This window comes from Schistocerca gregaria, unplaced genomic scaffold, assembly GCF_023897955.1.
Source record: "Schistocerca gregaria isolate iqSchGreg1 unplaced genomic scaffold, iqSchGreg1.2 ptg001184l, whole genome shotgun sequence".
NCBI classification, from domain to species: domain Eukaryota; kingdom Metazoa; phylum Arthropoda; class Insecta; order Orthoptera; family Acrididae; genus Schistocerca; species Schistocerca gregaria.
In genome coordinates this window covers 16,012-34,624 of record NW_026062512.1, presented here as the reverse complement: position 1 = coordinate 34,624, position 18,613 = coordinate 16,012, and the positions used below count along the sequence as shown (strand labels likewise).

The 18,613-nt window shown below is 54.5% G+C and overlaps 43 non-coding genes across 43 annotated transcripts; 8 read left to right on the top strand and 35 right to left on the bottom strand.

Annotated features, from left to right (window-relative positions):
• Nucleotides 1-126: 126 nt before the first annotated feature.
• On the bottom strand, nt 127-198 carry Trnae-uuc (transfer RNA glutamic acid (anticodon UUC)). The gene has a single exon. It is a non-coding gene; the product is annotated as a tRNA-Glu (tRNA).
• A 296-nt stretch (nt 199-494) lies between these two features.
• Nucleotides 495-567, bottom strand: Trnam-cau (transfer RNA methionine (anticodon CAU)). The gene has a single exon. It is a non-coding gene; the product is annotated as a tRNA-Met (tRNA).
• Nucleotides 568-948: 381 nt separating this feature from the next.
• On the bottom strand, nt 949-1,019 carry Trnag-gcc (transfer RNA glycine (anticodon GCC)). The gene has a single exon. It is a non-coding gene; the product is annotated as a tRNA-Gly (tRNA).
• Nucleotides 1,020-1,360: 341 nt separating this feature from the next.
• Trnag-gcc (transfer RNA glycine (anticodon GCC)) lies at nt 1,361-1,432 on the top strand. The gene has a single exon. It is a non-coding gene; the product is annotated as a tRNA-Gly (tRNA).
• A 585-nt stretch (nt 1,433-2,017) lies between these two features.
• Trnai-aau (transfer RNA isoleucine (anticodon AAU)) lies at nt 2,018-2,091 on the bottom strand. Its single transcript has one exon. It is a non-coding gene; the product is annotated as a tRNA-Ile (tRNA).
• A 198-nt stretch (nt 2,092-2,289) lies between these two features.
• On the bottom strand, nt 2,290-2,361 carry Trnae-uuc (transfer RNA glutamic acid (anticodon UUC)). The gene has a single exon. It is a non-coding gene; the product is annotated as a tRNA-Glu (tRNA).
• A 296-nt stretch (nt 2,362-2,657) lies between these two features.
• Trnam-cau (transfer RNA methionine (anticodon CAU)) lies at nt 2,658-2,730 on the bottom strand. Its single transcript has one exon. It is a non-coding gene; the product is annotated as a tRNA-Met (tRNA).
• Nucleotides 2,731-3,111: 381 nt separating this feature from the next.
• Nucleotides 3,112-3,182, bottom strand: Trnag-gcc (transfer RNA glycine (anticodon GCC)). Its single transcript has one exon. It is a non-coding gene; the product is annotated as a tRNA-Gly (tRNA).
• A 341-nt stretch (nt 3,183-3,523) lies between these two features.
• Trnag-ucc (transfer RNA glycine (anticodon UCC)) lies at nt 3,524-3,595 on the top strand. The gene has a single exon. It is a non-coding gene; the product is annotated as a tRNA-Gly (tRNA).
• Nucleotides 3,596-4,180: 585 nt separating this feature from the next.
• Trnai-aau (transfer RNA isoleucine (anticodon AAU)) lies at nt 4,181-4,254 on the bottom strand. Its single transcript has one exon. It is a non-coding gene; the product is annotated as a tRNA-Ile (tRNA).
• Nucleotides 4,255-4,452: 198 nt separating this feature from the next.
• Nucleotides 4,453-4,524, bottom strand: Trnae-uuc (transfer RNA glutamic acid (anticodon UUC)). The gene has a single exon. It is a non-coding gene; the product is annotated as a tRNA-Glu (tRNA).
• A 296-nt stretch (nt 4,525-4,820) lies between these two features.
• On the bottom strand, nt 4,821-4,893 carry Trnam-cau (transfer RNA methionine (anticodon CAU)). The gene has a single exon. It is a non-coding gene; the product is annotated as a tRNA-Met (tRNA).
• A 381-nt stretch (nt 4,894-5,274) lies between these two features.
• Nucleotides 5,275-5,345, bottom strand: Trnag-gcc (transfer RNA glycine (anticodon GCC)). Its single transcript has one exon. It is a non-coding gene; the product is annotated as a tRNA-Gly (tRNA).
• Nucleotides 5,346-5,686: 341 nt separating this feature from the next.
• On the top strand, nt 5,687-5,758 carry Trnag-ucc (transfer RNA glycine (anticodon UCC)). The gene has a single exon. It is a non-coding gene; the product is annotated as a tRNA-Gly (tRNA).
• A 585-nt stretch (nt 5,759-6,343) lies between these two features.
• Trnai-aau (transfer RNA isoleucine (anticodon AAU)) lies at nt 6,344-6,417 on the bottom strand. The gene has a single exon. It is a non-coding gene; the product is annotated as a tRNA-Ile (tRNA).
• A 198-nt stretch (nt 6,418-6,615) lies between these two features.
• On the bottom strand, nt 6,616-6,687 carry Trnae-uuc (transfer RNA glutamic acid (anticodon UUC)). Its single transcript has one exon. It is a non-coding gene; the product is annotated as a tRNA-Glu (tRNA).
• Nucleotides 6,688-6,983: 296 nt separating this feature from the next.
• Nucleotides 6,984-7,056, bottom strand: Trnam-cau (transfer RNA methionine (anticodon CAU)). The gene has a single exon. It is a non-coding gene; the product is annotated as a tRNA-Met (tRNA).
• Nucleotides 7,057-7,437: 381 nt separating this feature from the next.
• Nucleotides 7,438-7,508, bottom strand: Trnag-gcc (transfer RNA glycine (anticodon GCC)). Its single transcript has one exon. It is a non-coding gene; the product is annotated as a tRNA-Gly (tRNA).
• Nucleotides 7,509-7,849: 341 nt separating this feature from the next.
• On the top strand, nt 7,850-7,921 carry Trnag-ucc (transfer RNA glycine (anticodon UCC)). Its single transcript has one exon. It is a non-coding gene; the product is annotated as a tRNA-Gly (tRNA).
• A 585-nt stretch (nt 7,922-8,506) lies between these two features.
• Trnai-aau (transfer RNA isoleucine (anticodon AAU)) lies at nt 8,507-8,580 on the bottom strand. Its single transcript has one exon. It is a non-coding gene; the product is annotated as a tRNA-Ile (tRNA).
• A 198-nt stretch (nt 8,581-8,778) lies between these two features.
• Trnae-uuc (transfer RNA glutamic acid (anticodon UUC)) lies at nt 8,779-8,850 on the bottom strand. The gene has a single exon. It is a non-coding gene; the product is annotated as a tRNA-Glu (tRNA).
• A 296-nt stretch (nt 8,851-9,146) lies between these two features.
• On the bottom strand, nt 9,147-9,219 carry Trnam-cau (transfer RNA methionine (anticodon CAU)). Its single transcript has one exon. It is a non-coding gene; the product is annotated as a tRNA-Met (tRNA).
• A 381-nt stretch (nt 9,220-9,600) lies between these two features.
• On the bottom strand, nt 9,601-9,671 carry Trnag-gcc (transfer RNA glycine (anticodon GCC)). The gene has a single exon. It is a non-coding gene; the product is annotated as a tRNA-Gly (tRNA).
• Nucleotides 9,672-10,012: 341 nt separating this feature from the next.
• Trnag-ucc (transfer RNA glycine (anticodon UCC)) lies at nt 10,013-10,084 on the top strand. The gene has a single exon. It is a non-coding gene; the product is annotated as a tRNA-Gly (tRNA).
• A 585-nt stretch (nt 10,085-10,669) lies between these two features.
• Nucleotides 10,670-10,743, bottom strand: Trnai-aau (transfer RNA isoleucine (anticodon AAU)). The gene has a single exon. It is a non-coding gene; the product is annotated as a tRNA-Ile (tRNA).
• Nucleotides 10,744-10,941: 198 nt separating this feature from the next.
• Nucleotides 10,942-11,013, bottom strand: Trnae-uuc (transfer RNA glutamic acid (anticodon UUC)). The gene has a single exon. It is a non-coding gene; the product is annotated as a tRNA-Glu (tRNA).
• A 296-nt stretch (nt 11,014-11,309) lies between these two features.
• Nucleotides 11,310-11,382, bottom strand: Trnam-cau (transfer RNA methionine (anticodon CAU)). The gene has a single exon. It is a non-coding gene; the product is annotated as a tRNA-Met (tRNA).
• A 381-nt stretch (nt 11,383-11,763) lies between these two features.
• Trnag-gcc (transfer RNA glycine (anticodon GCC)) lies at nt 11,764-11,834 on the bottom strand. The gene has a single exon. It is a non-coding gene; the product is annotated as a tRNA-Gly (tRNA).
• Nucleotides 11,835-12,175: 341 nt separating this feature from the next.
• Trnag-ucc (transfer RNA glycine (anticodon UCC)) lies at nt 12,176-12,247 on the top strand. The gene has a single exon. It is a non-coding gene; the product is annotated as a tRNA-Gly (tRNA).
• A 585-nt stretch (nt 12,248-12,832) lies between these two features.
• Trnai-aau (transfer RNA isoleucine (anticodon AAU)) lies at nt 12,833-12,906 on the bottom strand. Its single transcript has one exon. It is a non-coding gene; the product is annotated as a tRNA-Ile (tRNA).
• Nucleotides 12,907-13,104: 198 nt separating this feature from the next.
• Trnae-uuc (transfer RNA glutamic acid (anticodon UUC)) lies at nt 13,105-13,176 on the bottom strand. The gene has a single exon. It is a non-coding gene; the product is annotated as a tRNA-Glu (tRNA).
• Nucleotides 13,177-13,472: 296 nt separating this feature from the next.
• Nucleotides 13,473-13,545, bottom strand: Trnam-cau (transfer RNA methionine (anticodon CAU)). The gene has a single exon. It is a non-coding gene; the product is annotated as a tRNA-Met (tRNA).
• A 381-nt stretch (nt 13,546-13,926) lies between these two features.
• Trnag-gcc (transfer RNA glycine (anticodon GCC)) lies at nt 13,927-13,997 on the bottom strand. Its single transcript has one exon. It is a non-coding gene; the product is annotated as a tRNA-Gly (tRNA).
• A 341-nt stretch (nt 13,998-14,338) lies between these two features.
• Nucleotides 14,339-14,410, top strand: Trnag-ucc (transfer RNA glycine (anticodon UCC)). The gene has a single exon. It is a non-coding gene; the product is annotated as a tRNA-Gly (tRNA).
• A 585-nt stretch (nt 14,411-14,995) lies between these two features.
• On the bottom strand, nt 14,996-15,069 carry Trnai-aau (transfer RNA isoleucine (anticodon AAU)). Its single transcript has one exon. It is a non-coding gene; the product is annotated as a tRNA-Ile (tRNA).
• A 198-nt stretch (nt 15,070-15,267) lies between these two features.
• Nucleotides 15,268-15,339, bottom strand: Trnae-uuc (transfer RNA glutamic acid (anticodon UUC)). The gene has a single exon. It is a non-coding gene; the product is annotated as a tRNA-Glu (tRNA).
• A 296-nt stretch (nt 15,340-15,635) lies between these two features.
• Nucleotides 15,636-15,708, bottom strand: Trnam-cau (transfer RNA methionine (anticodon CAU)). The gene has a single exon. It is a non-coding gene; the product is annotated as a tRNA-Met (tRNA).
• Nucleotides 15,709-16,089: 381 nt separating this feature from the next.
• Trnag-gcc (transfer RNA glycine (anticodon GCC)) lies at nt 16,090-16,160 on the bottom strand. Its single transcript has one exon. It is a non-coding gene; the product is annotated as a tRNA-Gly (tRNA).
• Nucleotides 16,161-16,501: 341 nt separating this feature from the next.
• On the top strand, nt 16,502-16,573 carry Trnag-ucc (transfer RNA glycine (anticodon UCC)). The gene has a single exon. It is a non-coding gene; the product is annotated as a tRNA-Gly (tRNA).
• A 585-nt stretch (nt 16,574-17,158) lies between these two features.
• Trnai-aau (transfer RNA isoleucine (anticodon AAU)) lies at nt 17,159-17,232 on the bottom strand. Its single transcript has one exon. It is a non-coding gene; the product is annotated as a tRNA-Ile (tRNA).
• Nucleotides 17,233-17,430: 198 nt separating this feature from the next.
• Nucleotides 17,431-17,502, bottom strand: Trnae-uuc (transfer RNA glutamic acid (anticodon UUC)). The gene has a single exon. It is a non-coding gene; the product is annotated as a tRNA-Glu (tRNA).
• Nucleotides 17,503-17,798: 296 nt separating this feature from the next.
• On the bottom strand, nt 17,799-17,871 carry Trnam-cau (transfer RNA methionine (anticodon CAU)). The gene has a single exon. It is a non-coding gene; the product is annotated as a tRNA-Met (tRNA).
• Nucleotides 17,872-18,252: 381 nt separating this feature from the next.
• On the bottom strand, nt 18,253-18,323 carry Trnag-gcc (transfer RNA glycine (anticodon GCC)). Its single transcript has one exon. It is a non-coding gene; the product is annotated as a tRNA-Gly (tRNA).
• Between the last annotated feature and the right edge of the window lie 290 nt (nt 18,324-18,613).

Below are 18,613 nucleotides of genomic sequence, written 5' to 3'. Positions count from 1 at the left end.
CGTGTGTCTGCTTCCCTCGTCTATATTCTGCTGACTGTCACGAAACAGTAGCTATATTGCGAGCAGGACGGGAAACGGCAGCTCGGACAGCTCAAACTTGTCACGAGTAGTGTGGAAAAAATTCCGTTCCGGTACCGGGAATCGAACCCGGGCCTCCTGGGTGAAAGCCAGGTATCCTAGCCACTAGACCACACCGGATCTGTGCGTTTCTTCGACGGTTCGGACGGTCCCTTGGCGCATTTCGTGCCGAGTCCCGCGTCCGCGCCCATCTCTCTTTGCGAGCATCTTTGCGCATGCTGACTGGCAAGGCGCGCACCTCAAACGTCTCAGAGCAATGCTTTTGGCTTCATGCTCTGCTGGGAGAAGAGGAAAAGGGAAGCTGTAAGTAGCAATAACAGGAAGTAAACATTTTCCCGCTGAAGCGTTGTGGATAACAAACAAGAAATAAGTTGGGGCCCCAGCAACAGCACCACCATCAGTCACAGAAAATTAAATGCCCCGGGTGAGGATCGAACTCACGACCTTAAGATTATGAGACTTACGCGCTGCCTACTGCGCTACCGAGGCACCGGTGAACCGTTTGTCCTGGAAACTGGGTAAGTATCATACCGAATGTTAGACGTGAAGACACTGTACTTCCTGGATAACGTGTTCTGTTTGCTACACGTGCATTGCCGGCCCAGTTGATTGCGGTGTTGCTGCAGCTTTTGCAACGATAGGCAGCACTCCTTGTCGTTAAAGTTCAGTGCCTCGGAGGCACCTGGACACAGCAACTTGTGAGGCCAGGCCGACGCTAGTCTATAGAACATGATGCGAGCGTCCCAGTGGGGACCCGCCAGTGCTGCGTTCTCGGTTCTTCTCAAGGGAATCCAGCTATACATTCTTGTGGATCGTGCATGTCAAGCGCGCAAGCCACACGGCAGCATTACCGCGGGAAAAGCAAAATGATGCATCGGCCGGGAATCGAACCCGGGCCGCCCGCGTGGCAGGCGAGCATTCTACCACTGAACCACCGATGCTCCGGTCGGTATCAACTTCAAGCTGCTTCCCGAGCAGTTGTCTTAAGGGAAAGTGGGACTGTCGTCAAGCGCCATAGCATTCTGCCGAGAAGATGCTGCAGACGCTGAACCCTGCACTGTACTGCTTAAAATCGCCGCCAGAACGCCGTCCTCTGCGTACTCTTGCGTCGCCAGAGCCGACTCTTGCCAAAGGATGCGAAATGTGCGCGGATATGCTGTCCGAATGCGTCTGGATGTGCTCCCCTAGCCTACCTCGAAATGCGCCTGCCAGGTACCATCACCTTCGGCCGCTGCCGACAGGCGGGAAGCCGACACAGTGCGGCGCCGGGGCGCTCCCTTGTGCGGTGGTGGTGTAATGGTCAGCATAGTTGCCTGCCAAGCAGTTGATCCGGGTTCGATTCCCGGCCACCGCAGCAGGCTTTTAATTTCGCGTATGGGTACTTTTGCCACGCGCCTTGAAATTAATGTTTTGTTTTCCTCCCTGTTACTCGCTGCAGACCAGCCTGTAGTGTGTCTCGACTTGTCTCGACTTTGCTCGGCTGACGCGAGAGCTGACGCTCTCAAATCGGCCTATATCAAAACAACAAGCACGAGAAACGACTGAGAGAGGTAAGGAGAGGCGAGGCGATGGACACACAGCACGCCCCTTCATTTCACGGTGGCGTCTCCCTGACCGAATCGGGCTGTGGCTCCGAAAACAAAGGAGAAAGAAAAATAGGAAGTAAAACTGCCAACAGTACCCTGTGTTCCGATGCACTTACCCGCCCAAGTACTGACAAGGGCCAAAGTTGTTACGCATCGGCAATCGGACATTTCCTCTCATTTTCTCTTTATCGGTTGAGAACCAGTGTATCGAGCACACTATGGCCATTGGCGAGTGAATGCTGTAGCGCTTCCCGACAGGTCGGGTTCGGAACCTCTGTCAACTTCCACGCAGGGTGGTCATCACACTCGCCAGCTGAAATAGGCGCTGCCTTTTCGTAGTAGTAAATGCGTAGTGGCCCGTGGGGGGATCGAACCCACGACCTTCGCGTTATTAGCACGACGCTCTAACCAACTGAGCTAACGGGCCTCGACAGATGCAGTTGCTCAGGCCTACACTGGAACCGTGTGGCATGAAGCCATACACCATTTCTATGGCCGTCGTGTGTCTGCTTCCCTCGTCTATATTCTGCTGACTGTCACGAAACAGTAGCTATATTGCGAGCAGGACGGGAAACGGCAGCTCGGACAGCTCAAACTTGTCACGAGTAGTGTGGAAAAAATTCCGTTCCGGTACCGGGAATCGAACCCGGGCCTCCTGGGTGAAAGCCAGGTATCCTAGCCACTAGACCACACCGGATCTGTGCGTTTCTTCGACGGTTCGGACGGTCCCTTGGCGCATTTCGTGCCGAGTCCCGCGTCCGCGCCCATCTCTCTTTGCGAGCATCTTTGCGCATGCTGACTGGCAAGGCGCGCACCTCAAACGTCTCAGAGCAATGCTTTTGGCTTCATGCTCTGCTGGGAGAAGAGGAAAAGGGAAGCTGTAAGTAGCAATAACAGGAAGTAAACATTTTCCCGCTGAAGCGTTGTGGATAACAAACAAGAAATAAGTTGGGGCCCCAGCAACAGCACCACCATCAGTCACAGAAAATTAAATGCCCCGGGTGAGGATCGAACTCACGACCTTAAGATTATGAGACTTACGCGCTGCCTACTGCGCTACCGAGGCACCGGTGAACCGTTTGTCCTGGAAACTGGGTAAGTATCACACCGAATGTTAGACGTGAAGACACTGTACTTCCTGGATAACGTGTTCTGTTTGCTACACGTGCATTGCCGGCCCAGTTGATTGCGGTGTTGCTGCAGCTTTTGCAACGATAGGCAGCACTCCTTGTCGTTAAAGTTCAGTGCCTCGGAGGCACCTGGACACAGCAACTTGTGAGGCCAGGCCGACGCTAGTCTATAGAACATGATGCGAGCGTCCCAGTGGGGACCCGCCAGTGCTGCGTTCTCGGTTCTTCTCAAGGGAATCCAGCTATACATTCTTGTGGATCGTGCATGTCAAGCGCGCAAGCCACACGGCAGCATTACCGCGGGAAAAGCAAAATGATGCATCGGCCGGGAATCGAACCCGGGCCGCCCGCGTGGCAGGCGAGCATTCTACCACTGAACCACCGATGCTCCGGTCGGTATCAACTTCAAGCTGCTTCCCGAGCAGTTGTCTTAAGGGAAAGTGGGACTGTCGTCAAGCGCCATAGCATTCTGCCGAGAAGATGCTGCAGACGCTGAACCCTGCACTGTACTGCTTAAAATCGCCGCCAGAACGCCGTCCTCTGCGTACTCTTGCGTCGCCAGAGCCGACTCTTGCCAAAGGATGCGAAATGTGCGCGGATATGCTGTCCGAATGCGTCTGGATGTGCTCCCCTAGCCTACCTCGAAATGCGCCTGCCAGGTACCATCACCTTCGGCCGCTGCCGACAGGCGGGAAGCCGACACAGTGCGGCGCCGGGGCGCTCCCTTGTGCGGTGGTGGTGTAATGGTCAGCATAGTTGCCTTCCAAGCAGTTGATCCGGGTTCGATTCCCGGCCACCGCAGCAGGCTTTTAATTTCGCGTATGGGTACTTTTGCCACGCGCCTTGAAATTAATGTTTTGTTTTCCTCCCTGTTACTCGCTGCAGACCAGCCTGTAGTGTGTCTCGACTTGTCTCGACTTTGCTCGGCTGACGCGAGAGCTGACGCTCTCAAATCGGCCTATATCAAAACAACAAGCACGAGAAACGACTGAGAGAGGTAAGGAGAGGCGAGGCGATGGACACACAGCACGCCCCTTCATTTCACGGTGGCGTCTCCCTGACCGAATCGGGCTGTGGCTCCGAAAACAAAGGAGAAAGAAAAATAGGAAGTAAAACTGCCAACAGTACCCTGTGTTCCGATGCACTTACCCGCCCAAGTACTGACAAGGGCCAAAGTTGTTACGCATCGGCAATCGGACATTTCCTCTCATTTTCTCTTTATCGGTTGAGAACCAGTGTATCGAGCACACTATGGCCATTGGCGAGTGAATGCTGTAGCGCTTCCCGACAGGTCGGGTTCGGAACCTCTGTCAACTTCCACGCAGGGTGGTCATCACACTCGCCAGCTGAAATAGGCGCTGCCTTTTCGTAGTAGTAAAAGCGTAGTGGCCCGTGGGGGGATCGAACCCACGACCTTCGCGTTATTAGCACGACGCTCTAACCAACTGAGCTAACGGGCCTCGACAGATGCAGTTGCTCAGGCCTACACTGGAACCGTGTGGCATGAAGCCATACACCATTTCTATGGCCGTCGTGTGTCTGCTTCCCTCGTCTATATTCTGCTGACTGTCACGAAACAGTAGCTATATTGCGAGCAGGACGGGAAACGGCAGCTCGGACAGCTCAAACTTGTCACGAGTAGTGTGGAAAAAATTCCGTTCCGGTACCGGGAATCGAACCCGGGCCTCCTGGGTGAAAGCCAGGTATCCTAGCCACTAGACCACACCGGATCTGTGCGTTTCTTCGACGGTTCGGACGGTCCCTTGGCGCATTTCGTGCCGAGTCCCGCGTCCGCGCCCATCTCTCTTTGCGAGCATCTTTGCGCATGCTGACTGGCAAGGCGCGCACCTCAAACGTCTCAGAGCAATGCTTTTGGCTTCATGCTCTGCTGGGAGAAGAGGAAAAGGGAAGCTGTAAGTAGCAATAACAGGAAGTAAACATTTTCCCGCTGAAGCGTTGTGGATAACAAACAAGAAATAAGTTGGGGCCCCAGCAACAGCACCACCATCAGTCACAGAAAATTAAATGCCCCGGGTGAGGATCGAACTCACGACCTTAAGATTATGAGACTTACGCGCTGCCTACTGCGCTACCGAGGCACCGGTGAACCGTTTGTCCTGGAAACTGGGTAAGTATCATACCGAATGTTAGACGTGAAGACACTGTACTTCCTGGATAACGTGTTCTGTTTGCTACACGTGCATTGCCGGCCCAGTTGATTGCGGTGTTGCTGCAGCTTTTGCAACGATAGGCAGCACTCCTTGTCGTTAAAGTTCAGTGCCTCGGAGGCACCTGGACACAGCAACTTGTGAGGCCAGGCCGACGCTAGTCTATAGAACATGATGCGAGCGTCCCAGTGGGGACCCGCCAGTGCTGCGTTCTCGGTTCTTCTCAAGGGAATCCAGCTATACATTCTTGTGGATCGTGCATGTCAAGCGCGCAAGCCACACGGCAGCATTACCGCGGGAAAAGCAAAATGATGCATCGGCCGGGAATCGAACCCGGGCCGCCCGCGTGGCAGGCGAGCATTCTACCACTGAACCACCGATGCTCCGGTCGGTATCAACTTCAAGCTGCTTCCCGAGCAGTTGTCTTAAGGGAAAGTGGGACTGTCGTCAAGCGCCATAGCATTCTGCCGAGAAGATGCTGCAGACGCTGAACCCTGCACTGTACTGCTTAAAATCGCCGCCAGAACGCCGTCCTCTGCGTACTCTTGCGTCGCCAGAGCCGACTCTTGCCAAAGGATGCGAAATGTGCGCGGATATGCTGTCCGAATGCGTCTGGATGTGCTCCCCTAGCCTACCTCGAAATGCGCCTGCCAGGTACCATCACCTTCGGCCGCTGCCGACAGGCGGGAAGCCGACACAGTGCGGCGCCGGGGCGCTCCCTTGTGCGGTGGTGGTGTAATGGTCAGCATAGTTGCCTTCCAAGCAGTTGATCCGGGTTCGATTCCCGGCCACCGCAGCAGGCTTTTAATTTCGCGTATGGGTACTTTTGCCACGCGCCTTGAAATTAATGTTTTGTTTTCCTCCCTGTTACTCGCTGCAGACCAGCCTGTAGTGTGTCTCGACTTGTCTCGACTTTGCTCGGCTGACGCGAGAGCTGACGCTCTCAAATCGGCCTATATCAAAACAACAAGCACGAGAAACGACTGAGAGAGGTAAGGAGAGGCGAGGCGATGGACACACAGCACGCCCCTTCATTTCACGGTGGCGTCTCCCTGACCGAATCGGGCTGTGGCTCCGAAAACAAAGGAGAAAGAAAAATAGGAAGTAAAACTGCCAACAGTACCCTGTGTTCCGATGCACTTACCCGCCCAAGTACTGACAAGGGCCAAAGTTGTTACGCATCGGCAATCGGACATTTCCTCTCATTTTCTCTTTATCGGTTGAGAACCAGTGTATCGAGCACACTATGGCCATTGGCGAGTGAATGCTGTAGCGCTTCCCGACAGGTCGGGTTCGGAACCTCTGTCAACTTCCACGCAGGGTGGTCATCACACTCGCCAGCTGAAATAGGCGCTGCCTTTTCGTAGTAGTAAATGCGTAGTGGCCCGTGGGGGGATCGAACCCACGACCTTCGCGTTATTAGCACGACGCTCTAACCAACTGAGCTAACGGGCCTCGACAGATGCAGTTGCTCAGGCCTACACTGGAACCGTGTGGCATGAAGCCATACACCATTTCTATGGCCGTCGTGTGTCTGCTTCCCTCGTCTATATTCTGCTGACTGTCACGAAACAGTAGCTATATTGCGAGCAGGACGGGAAACGGCAGCTCGGACAGCTCAAACTTGTCACGAGTAGTGTGGAAAAAATTCCGTTCCGGTACCGGGAATCGAACCCGGGCCTCCTGGGTGAAAGCCAGGTATCCTAGCCACTAGACCACACCGGATCTGTGCGTTTCTTCGACGGTTCGGACGGTCCCTTGGCGCATTTCGTGCCGAGTCCCGCGTCCGCGCCCATCTCTCTTTGCGAGCATCTTTGCGCATGCTGACTGGCAAGGCGCGCACCTCAAACGTCTCAGAGCAATGCTTTTGGCTTCATGCTCTGCTGGGAGAAGAGGAAAAGGGAAGCTGTAAGTAGCAATAACAGGAAGTAAACATTTTCCCGCTGAAGCGTTGTGGATAACAAACAAGAAATAAGTTGGGGCCCCAGCAACAGCACCACCATCAGTCACAGAAAATTAAATGCCCCGGGTGAGGATCGAACTCACGACCTTAAGATTATGAGACTTACGCGCTGCCTACTGCGCTACCGAGGCACCGGTGAACCGTTTGTCCTGGAAACTGGGTAAGTATCATACCGAATGTTAGACGTGAAGACACTGTACTTCCTGGATAACGTGTTCTGTTTGCTACACGTGCATTGCCGGCCCAGTTGATTGCGGTGTTGCTGCAGCTTTTGCAACGATAGGCAGCACTCCTTGTCGTTAAAGTTCAGTGCCTCGGAGGCACCTGGACACAGCAACTTGTGAGGCCAGGCCGACGCTAGTCTATAGAACATGATGCGAGCGTCCCAGTGGGGACCCGCCAGTGCTGCGTTCTCGGTTCTTCTCAAGGGAATCCAGCTATACATTCTTGTGGATCGTGCATGTCAAGCGCGCAAGCCACACGGCAGCATTACCGCGGGAAAAGCAAAATGATGCATCGGCCGGGAATCGAACCCGGGCCGCCCGCGTGGCAGGCGAGCATTCTACCACTGAACCACCGATGCTCCGGTCGGTATCAACTTCAAGCTGCTTCCCGAGCAGTTGTCTTAAGGGAAAGTGGGACTGTCGTCAAGCGCCATAGCATTCTGCCGAGAAGATGCTGCAGACGCTGAACCCTGCACTGTACTGCTTAAAATCGCCGCCAGAACGCCGTCCTCTGCGTACTCTTGCGTCGCCAGAGCCGACTCTTGCCAAAGGATGCGAAATGTGCGCGGATATGCTGTCCGAATGCGTCTGGATGTGCTCCCCTAGCCTACCTCGAAATGCGCCTGCCAGGTACCATCACCTTCGGCCGCTGCCGACAGGCGGGAAGCCGACACAGTGCGGCGCCGGGGCGCTCCCTTGTGCGGTGGTGGTGTAATGGTCAGCATAGTTGCCTTCCAAGCAGTTGATCCGGGTTCGATTCCCGGCCACCGCAGCAGGCTTTTAATTTCGCGTATGGGTACTTTTGCCACGCGCCTTGAAATTAATGTTTTGTTTTCCTCCCTGTTACTCGCTGCAGACCAGCCTGTAGTGTGTCTCGACTTGTCTCGACTTTGCTCGGCTGACGCGAGAGCTGACGCTCTCAAATCGGCCTATATCAAAACAACAAGCACGAGAAACGACTGAGAGAGGTAAGGAGAGGCGAGGCGATGGACACACAGCACGCCCCTTCATTTCACGGTGGCGTCTCCCTGACCGAATCGGGCTGTGGCTCCGAAAACAAAGGAGAAAGAAAAATAGGAAGTAAAACTGCCAACAGTACCCTGTGTTCCGATGCACTTACCCGCCCAAGTACTGACAAGGGCCAAAGTTGTTACGCATCGGCAATCGGACATTTCCTCTCATTTTCTCTTTATCGGTTGAGAACCAGTGTATCGAGCACACTATGGCCATTGGCGAGTGAATGCTGTAGCGCTTCCCGACAGGTCGGGTTCGGAACCTCTGTCAACTTCCACGCAGGGTGGTCATCACACTCGCCAGCTGAAATAGGCGCTGCCTTTTCGTAGTAGTAAATGCGTAGTGGCCCGTGGGGGGATCGAACCCACGACCTTCGCGTTATTAGCACGACGCTCTAACCAACTGAGCTAACGGGCCTCGACAGATGCAGTTGCTCAGGCCTACACTGGAACCGTGTGGCATGAAGCCATACACCATTTCTATGGCCGTCGTGTGTCTGCTTCCCTCGTCTATATTCTGCTGACTGTCACGAAACAGTAGCTATATTGCGAGCAGGACGGGAAACGGCAGCTCGGACAGCTCAAACTTGTCACGAGTAGTGTGGAAAAAATTCCGTTCCGGTACCGGGAATCGAACCCGGGCCTCCTGGGTGAAAGCCAGGTATCCTAGCCACTAGACCACACCGGATCTGTGCGTTTCTTCGACGGTTCGGACGGTCCCTTGGCGCATTTCGTGCCGAGTCCCGCGTCCGCGCCCATCTCTCTTTGCGAGCATCTTTGCGCATGCTGACTGGCAAGGCGCGCACCTCAAACGTCTCAGAGCAATGCTTTTGGCTTCATGCTCTGCTGGGAGAAGAGGAAAAGGGAAGCTGTAAGTAGCAATAACAGGAAGTAAACATTTTCCCGCTGAAGCGTTGTGGATAACAAACAAGAAATAAGTTGGGGCCCCAGCAACAGCACCACCATCAGTCACAGAAAATTAAATGCCCCAGGTGAGGATCGAACTCACGACCTTAAGATTATGAGACTTACGCGCTGCCTACTGCGCTACCGAGGCACCGGTGAACCGTTTGTCCTGGAAACTGGGTAAGTATCATACCGAATGTTAGACGTGAAGACACTGTACTTCCTGGATAACGTGTTCTGTTTGCTACACGTGCATTGCCGGCCCAGTTGATTGCGGTGTTGCTGCAGCTTTTGCAACGATAGGCAGCACTCCTTGTCGTTAAAGTTCAGTGCCTCGGAGGCACCTGGACACAGCAACTTGTGAGGCCAGGCCGACGCTAGTCGATAGAACATGATGCGAGCGTCCCAGTGGGGACCCGCCAGTGCTGCGTTCTCGGTTCTTCTCAAGGGAATCCAGCTATACATTCTTGTGGATCGTGCATGTCAAGCGCGCAAGCCACACGGCAGCATTACCGCGGGAAAAGCAAAATGATGCATCGGCCGGGAATCGAACCCGGGCCGCCCGCGTGGCAGGCGAGCATTCTACCACTGAACCACCGATGCTCCGGTCGGTATCAACTTCAAGCTGCTTCCCGAGCAGTTGTCTTAAGGGAAAGTGGGACTGTCGTCAAGCGCCATAGCATTCTGCCGAGAAGATGCTGCAGACGCTGAACCCTGCACTGTACTGCTTAAAATCGCCGCCAGAACGCCGTCCTCTGCGTACTCTTGCGTCGCCAGAGCCGACTCTTGCCAAAGGATGCGAAATGTGCGCGGATATGCTGTCCGAATGCGTCTGGATGTGCTCCCCTAGCCTACCTCGAAATGCGCCTGCCAGGTACCATCACCTTCGGCCGCTGCCGACAGGCGGGAAGCCGACACAGTGCGGCGCCGGGGCGCTCCCTTGTGCGGTGGTGGTGTAATGGTCAGCATAGTTGCCTTCCAAGCAGTTGATCCGGGTTCGATTCCCGGCCACCGCAGCAGGCTTTTAATTTCGCGTATGGGTACTTTTGCCACGCGCCTTGAAATTAATGTTTTGTTTTCCTCCCTGTTACTCGCTGCAGACCAGCCTGTAGTGTGTCTCGACTTGTCTCGACTTTGCTCGGCTGACGCGAGAGCTGACGCTCTCAAATCGGCCTATATCAAAACAACAAGCACGAGAAACGACTGAGAGAGGTAAGGAGAGGCGAGGCGATGGACACACAGCACGCCCCTTCATTTCACGGTGGCGTCTCCCTGACCGAATCGGGCTGTGGCTCCGAAAACAAAGGAGAAAGAAAAATAGGAAGTAAAACTGCCAACAGTACCCTGTGTTCCGATGCACTTACCCGCCCAAGTACTGACAAGGGCCAAAGTTGTTACGCATCGGCAATCGGACATTTCCTCTCATTTTCTCTTTATCGGTTGAGAACCAGTGTATCGAGCACACTATGGCCATTGGCGAGTGAATGCTGTAGCGCTTCCCGACAGGTCGGGTTCGGAACCTCTGTCAACTTCCACGCAGGGTGGTCATCACACTCGCCAGCTGAAATAGGCGCTGCCTTTTCGTAGTAGTAAATGCGTAGTGGCCCGTGGGGGGATCGAACCCACGACCTTCGCGTTATTAGCACGACGCTCTAACCAACTGAGCTAACGGGCCTCGACAGATGCAGTTGCTCAGGCCTACACTGGAACCGTGTGGCATGAAGCCATACACCATTTCTATGGCCGTCGTGTGTCTGCTTCCCTCGTCTATATTCTGCTGACTGTCACGAAACAGTAGCTATATTGCGAGCAGGACGGGAAACGGCAGCTCGGACAGCTCAAACTTGTCACGAGTAGTGTGGAAAAAATTCCGTTCCGGTACCGGGAATCGAACCCGGGCCTCCTGGGTGAAAGCCAGGTATCCTAGCCACTAGACCACACCGGATCTGTGCGTTTCTTCGACGGTTCGGACGGTCCCTTGGCGCATTTCGTGCCGAGTCCCGCGTCCGCGCCCATCTCTCTTTGCGAGCATCTTTGCGCATGCTGACTGGCAAGGCGCGCACCTCAAACGTCTCAGAGCAATGCTTTTGGCTTCATGCTCTGCTGGGAGAAGAGGAAAAGGGAAGCTGTAAGTAGCAATAACAGGAAGTAAACATTTTCCCGCTGAAGCGTTGTGGATAACAAACAAGAAATAAGTTGGGGCCCCAGCAACAGCACCACCATCAGTCACAGAAAATTAAATGCCCCGGGTGAGGATCGAACTCACGACCTTAAGATTATGAGACTTACGCGCTGCCTACTGCGCTACCGAGGCACCGGTGAACCGTTTGTCCTGGCAACTGGGTAAGTATCATACCGAATGTTAGACGTGAAGACACTGTACTTCCTGGATAACGTGTTCTGTTTGCTACACGTGCATTGCCGGCCCAGTTGATTGCGGTGTTGCTGCAGCTTTTGCAACGATAGGCAGCACTCCTTGTCGTTAAAGTTCAGTGCCTCGGAGGCACCTGGACACAGCAACTTGTGAGGCCAGGCCGACGCTAGTCGATAGAACATGATGCGAGCGTCCCAGTGGGGACCCGCCAGTGCTGCGTTCTCGGTTCTTCTCAAGGGAATCCAGCTATACATTCTTGTGGATCGTGCATGTCAAGCGCGCAAGCCACACGGCAGCATTACCGCGGGAAAAGCAAAATGATGCATCGGCCGGGAATCGAACCCGGGCCGCCCGCGTGGCAGGCGAGCATTCTACCACTGAACCACCGATGCTCCGGTCGGTATCAACTTCAAGCTGCTTCCCGAGCAGTTGTCTTAAGGGAAAGTGGGACTGTCGTCAAGCGCCATAGCATTCTGCCGAGAAGATGCTGCAGACGCTGAACCCTGCACTGTACTGCTTAAAATCGCCGCCAGAACGCCGTCCTCTGCGTACTCTTGCGTCGCCAGAGCCGACTCTTGCCAAAGGATGCGAAATGTGCGCGGATATGCTGTCCGAATGCGTCTGGATGTGCTCCCCTAGCCTACCTCGAAATGCGCCTGCCAGGTACCATCACCTTCGGCCGCTGCCGACAGGCGGGAAGCCGACACAGTGCGGCGCCGGGGCGCTCCCTTGTGCGGTGGTGGTGTAATGGTCAGCATAGTTGCCTTCCAAGCAGTTGATCCGGGTTCGATTCCCGGCCACCGCAGCAGGCTTTTAATTTCGCGTATGGGTACTTTTGCCACGCGCCTTTAAATTAATGTTTTGTTTTCCTCCCTGTTACTCGCTGCAGACCAGCCTGTAGTGTGTCTCGACTTGTCTCGACTTTGCTCGGCTGACGCGAGAGCTGACGCTCTCAAATCGGCCTATATCAAAACAACAAGCACGAGAAACGACTGAGAGAGGTAAGGAGAGGCGAGGCGATGGACACACAGCACGCCCCTTCATTTCACGGTGGCGTCTCCCTGACCGAATCGGGCTGTGGCTCCGAAAACAAAGGAGAAAGAAAAATAGGAAGTAAAACTGCCAACAGTACCCTGTGTTCCGATGCACTTACCCGCCCAAGTACTGACAAGGGCCAAAGTTGTTACGCATCGGCAATCGGACATTTCCTCTCATTTTCTCTTTATCGGTTGAGAACCAGTGTATCGAGCACACTATGGCCATTGGCGAGTGAATGCTGTAGCGCTTCCCGACAGGTCGGGTTCGGAACCTCTGTCAACTTCCACGCAGGGTGGTCATCACACTCGCCAGCTGAAATAGGCGCTGCCTTTTCGTAGTAGTAAATGCGTAGTGGCCCGTGGGGGGATCGAACCCACGACCTTCGCGTTATTAGCACGACGCTCTAACCAACTGAGCTAACGGGCCTCGACAGATGCAGTTGCTCAGGCCTACACTGGAACCGTGTGGCATGAAGCCATACACCATTTCTATGGCCGTCGTGTGTCTGCTTCCCTCGTCTATATTCTGCTGACTGTCACGAAACAGTAGCTATATTGCGAGCAGGACGGGAAACGGCAGCTCGGACAGCTCAAACTTGTCACGAGTAGTGTGGAAAAAATTCCGTTCCGGTACCGGGAATCGAACCCGGGCCTCCTGGGTGAAAGCCAGGTATCCTAGCCACTAGACCACACCGGATCTGTGCGTTTCTTCGACGGTTCGGACGGTCCCTTGGCGCATTTCGTGCCGAGTCCCGCGTCCGCGCCCATCTCTCTTTGCGAGCATCTTTGCGCATGCTGACTGGCAAGGCGCGCACCTCAAACGTCTCAGAGCAATGCTTTTGGCTTCATGCTCTGCTGGGAGAAGAGGAAAAGGGAAGCTGTAAGTAGCAATAACAGGAAGTAAACATTTTCCCGCTGAAGCGTTGTGGATAACAAACAAGAAATAAGTTGGGGCCCCAGCAACAGCACCACCATCAGTCACAGAAAATTAAATGCCCCGGGTGAGGATCGAACTCACGACCTTAAGATTATGAGACTTACGCGCTGCCTACTGCGCTACCGAGGCACCGGTGAACCGTTTGTCCTGGAAACTGGGTAAGTATCATACCGAATGTTAGACGTGAAGACACTGTACTTCCTGGATAACGTGTTCTGTTTGCTACACGTGCATTGCCGGCCCAGTTGATTGCGGTGTTGCTGCAGCTTTTGCAACGATAGGCAGCACTCCTTGTCGTTAAAGTTCAGTGCCTCGGAGGCACCTGGACACAGCAACTTGTGAGGCCAGGCCGACGCTAGTCGATAGAACATGATGCGAGCGTCCCAGTGGGGACCCGCCAGTGCTGCGTTCTCGGTTCTTCTCAAGGGAATCCAGCTATACATTCTTGTGGATCGTGCATGTCAAGCGCGCAAGCCACACGGCAGCATTACCGCGGGAAAAGCAAAATGATGCATCGGCCGGGAATCGAACCCGGGCCGCCCGCGTGGCAGGCGAGCATTCTACCACTGAACCACCGATGCTCCGGTCGGTATCAACTTCAAGCTGCTTCCCGAGCAGTTGTCTTAAGGGAAAGTGGGACTGTCGTCAAGCGCCATAGCATTCTGCCGAGAAGATGCTGCAGACGCTGAACCCTGCACTGTACTGCTTAAAATCGCCGCCAGAACGCCGTCCTCTGCGTACTCTTGCGTCGCCAGAGCCGACTCTTGCCAAAGGATGCGAAATGTGCGCGGATATGCTGTCCGAATGCGTCTGGATGTGCTCCCCTAGCCTACCTCGAAATGCGCCTGCCAGGTACCATCACCTTCGGCCGCTGCCGACAGGCGGGAAGCCGACACAGTGCGGCGCCGGGGCGCTCCCTTGTGCGGTGGTGGTGTAATGGTCAGCATAGTTGCCTTCCAAGCAGTTGATCCGGGTTCGATTCCCGGCCACCGCAGCAGGCTTTTAATTTCGCGTATGGGTACTTTTGCCACGCGCCTTGAAATTAATGTTTTGTTTTCCTCCCTGTTACTCGCTGCAGACCAGCCTGTAGTGTGTCTCGACTTGTCTCGACTTTGCTCGGCTGACGCGAGAGCTGACGCTCTCAAATCGGCCTATATCAAAACAACAAGCACGAGAAACGACTGAGAGAGGTAAGGAGAGGCGAGGCGATGGACACACAGCACGCCCCTTCATTTCACGGTGGCGTCTCCCTGACCGAATCGGGCTGTGGCTCCGAAAACAAAGGAGAAAGAAAAATAGGAAGTAAAACTGCCAACAGTACCCTGTGTTCCGATGCACTTACCCGCCCAAGTACTGACAAGGGCCAAAGTTGTTACGCATCGGCAATCGGACATTTCCTCTCATTTTCTCTTTATCGGTTGAGAACCAGTGTATCGAGCACACTATGGCCATTGGCGAGTGAATGCTGTAGCGCTTCCCGACAGGTCGGGTTCGGAACCTCTGTCAACTTCCACGCAGGGTGGTCATCACACTCGCCAGCTGAAATAGGCGCTGCCTTTTCGTAGTAGTAAATGCGTAGTGGCCCGTGGGGGGATCGAACCCACGACCTTCGCGTTATTAGCACGACGCTCTAACCAACTGAGCTAACGGGCCTCGACAGATGCAGTTGCTCAGGCCTACACTGGAACCGTGTGGCATGAAGCCATACACCATTTCTATGGCCGTCGTGTGTCTGCTTCCCTCGTCTATATTCTGCTGACTGTCACGAAACAGTAGCTATATTGCGAGCAGGACGGGAAACGGCAGCTCGGACAGCTCAAACTTGTCACGAGTAGTGTGGAAAAAATTCCGTTCCGGTACCGGGAATCGAACCCGGGCCTCCTGGGTGAAAGCCAGGTATCCTAGCCACTAGACCACACCGGATCTGTGCGTTTCTTCGACGGTTCGGACGGTCCCTTGGCGCATTTCGTGCCGAGTCCCGCGTCCGCGCCCATCTCTCTTTGCGAGCATCTTTGCGCATGCTGACTGGCAAGGCGCGCACCTCAAACGTCTCAGAGCAATGCTTTTGGCTTCATGCTCTGCTGGGAGAAGAGGAAAAGGGAAGCTGTAAGTAGCAATAACAGGAAGTAAACATTTTCCCGCTGAAGCGTTGTGGATAACAAACAAGAAATAAGTTGGGGCCCCAGCAACAGCACCACCATCAGTCACAGAAAATTAAATGCCCCGGGTGAGGATCGAACTCACGACCTTAAGATTATGAGACTTACGCGCTGCCTACTGCGCTACCGAGGCACCGGTGAACCGTTTGTCCTGGAAACTGGGTAAGTATCATACCGAATGTTAGACGTGAAGACACTGTACTTCCTGGATAACGTGTTCTGTTTGCTACACGTGCATTGCCGGCCCAGTTGATTGCGGTGTTGCTGCAGCTTTTGCAACGATAGGCAGCACTCCTTGTCGTTAAAGTTCAGTGCCTCGGAGGCACCTGGACACAGCAACTTGTGAGGCCAGGCCGACGCTAGTCGATAGAACATGATGCGAGCGTCCCAGTGGGGACCCGCCAGTGCTGCGTTCTCGGTTCTTCTCAAGGGAATCCAGCTATACATTCTTGTGGATCGTGCATGTCAAGCGCGCAAGCCACACGGCAGCATTACCGCGGGAAAAGCAAAATGATGCATCGGCCGGGAATCGAACCCGGGCCGCCCGCGTGGCAGGCGAGCATTCTACCACTGAACCACCGATGCTCCGGTCGGTATCAACTTCAAGCTGCTTCCCGAGCAGTTGTCTTAAGGGAAAGTGGGACTGTCGTCAAGCGCCATAGCATTCTGCCGAGAAGATGCTGCAGACGCTGAACCCTGCACTGTACTGCTTAAAATCGCCGCCAGAACGCCGTCCTCTGCGTACTCTTGCGTCGCCAGAGCCGACTCTTGCCAAAGGATGCGAAATGTGCGCGGATATGCTGTCCGAATGCGTCTGGATGTGCTCCCCTAGCCTACCTCGAAATGCGCCTGCCAGGTACCATCACCTTCGGCCGCTGCCGACAGGCGGGAAGCCGACACAGTGCGGCGCCGAGGCGCTCTAGTGTGCGGTGGTGGTGTAATGGTCAGCATAGTTGCCTTCCAAGCAGTTGATCCGGGTTCGATTCCCGGCCACCGCAGCAGGCTTTTAATTTCGCGTATGGGTACTTTTGCCACGCGCCTTGAAATTAATGTTTTGTTTTCCTCCCTGTTACTCGCTGCAGACCAGCCTGTAGTGTGTCTCGACTTGTCTCGACTTTGCTCGGCTGACGCGAGAGCTGACGCTCTCAAATCGGCCTATATCAAAACAACAAGCACGAGAAACGACTGAGAGAGGTAAGGAGAGGCGAGGCGATGGACACACAGCACGCCCCTTCATTTCACGGTGGCGTCTCCCTGACCGAATCGGGCTGTGGCTCCGAAAACAAAGGAGAAAGAAAAATAGGAAGTAAAACTGCCAACAGTACCCTGTGTTCCGATGCACTTACCCGCCCAAGTACTGACAAGGGCCAAAGTTGTTACGCATCGGCAATCGGACATTTCCTCTCATTTTCTCTTTATCGGTTGAGAACCAGTGTATCGAGCACACTATGGCCATTGGCGAGTGAATGCTGTAGCGCTTCCCGACAGGTCGGGTTCGGAACCTCTGTCAACTTCCACGCAGGGTGGTCATCACACTCGCCAGCTGAAATAGGCGCTGCCTTTTCGTAGTAGTAAATGCGTAGTGGCCCGTGGGGGGATCGAACCCACGACCTTCGCGTTATTAGCACGACGCTCTAACCAACTGAGCTAACGGGCCTCGACAGATGCAGTTGCTCAGGCCTACACTGGAACCGTGTGGCATGAAGCCATACACCATTTCTATGGCCGTCGTGTGTCTGCTTCCCTCGTCTATATTCTGCTGACTGTCACGAAACAGTAGCTATATTGCGAGCAGGACGGGAAACGGCAGCTCGGACAGCTCAAACTTGTCACGAGTAGTGTGGAAAAAATTCCGTTCCGGTACCGGGAATCGAACCCGGGCCTCCTGGGTGAAAGCCAGGTATCCTAGCCACTAGACCACACCGGATCTGTGCGTTTCTTCGACGGTTCGGACGGTCCCTTGGCGCATTTCGTGCCGAGTCCCGCGTCCGCGCCCATCTCTCTTTGCGAGCATCTTTGCGCATGCTGACTGGCAAGGCGCGCACCTCAAACGTCTCAGAGCAATGCTTTTGGCTTCATGCTCTGCTGGGAGAAGAGGAAAAGGGAAGCTGTAAGTAGCAATAACAGGAAGTAAACATTTTCCCGCTGAAGCGTTGTGGATAACAAACAAGAAATAAGTTGGGGCCCCAGCAACAGCACCACCATCAGTCACAGAAAATTAAATGCCCCGGGTGAGGATCGAACTCACGACCTTAAGATTATGAGACTTACGCGCTGCCTACTGCGCTACCGAGGCACCGGTGAACCGTTTGTCCTGGAAACTGGGTAAGTATCATACCGAATGTTAGACGTGAAGACACTGTACTTCCTGGATAACGTGTTCTGTTTGCTACACGTGCATTGCCGGCCCAGTTGATTGCGGTGTTGCTGCAGCTTTTGCAACGATAGGCAGCACTCCTTGTCGTTAAAGTTCAGTGCCTCGGAGGCACCTGGACACAGCAACTTGTGAGGCCAGGCCGACGCTAGTCTATAGAACATGATGCGAGCGTCCCAGTGGGGACCCGCCAGTGCTGCGTTCTCGGTTCTTCTCAAGGGAATCCAGCTATACATTCTTGTGGATCGTGCATGTCAAGCGCGCAAGCCACACGGCAGCATTACCGCGGGAAAAGCAAAATGATGCATCGGCCGGGAATCGAACCCGGGCCGCCCGCGTGGCAGGCGAGCATTCTACCACTGAACCACCGATGCTCCGGTCGGTATCAACTTCAAGCTGCTTCCCGAGCAGTTGTCTTAAGGGAAAGTGGGACTGTCGTCAAGCGCCATAGCATTCTGCCGAGAAGATGCTGCAGACGCTGAACCCTGCACTGTACTGCTTAAAATCGCCGCCAGAACGCCGTCCTCTGCGTACTCTTGCGTCGCCAGAGCCGACTCTTGCCAAAGGATGCGAAATGTGCGCGGATATGCTGTCCGAATGCGTCTGGATGTGCTCCCCTAGCCTACCTCGAAATGCGCCTGCCAGGTACCATCACCTTCGGCCG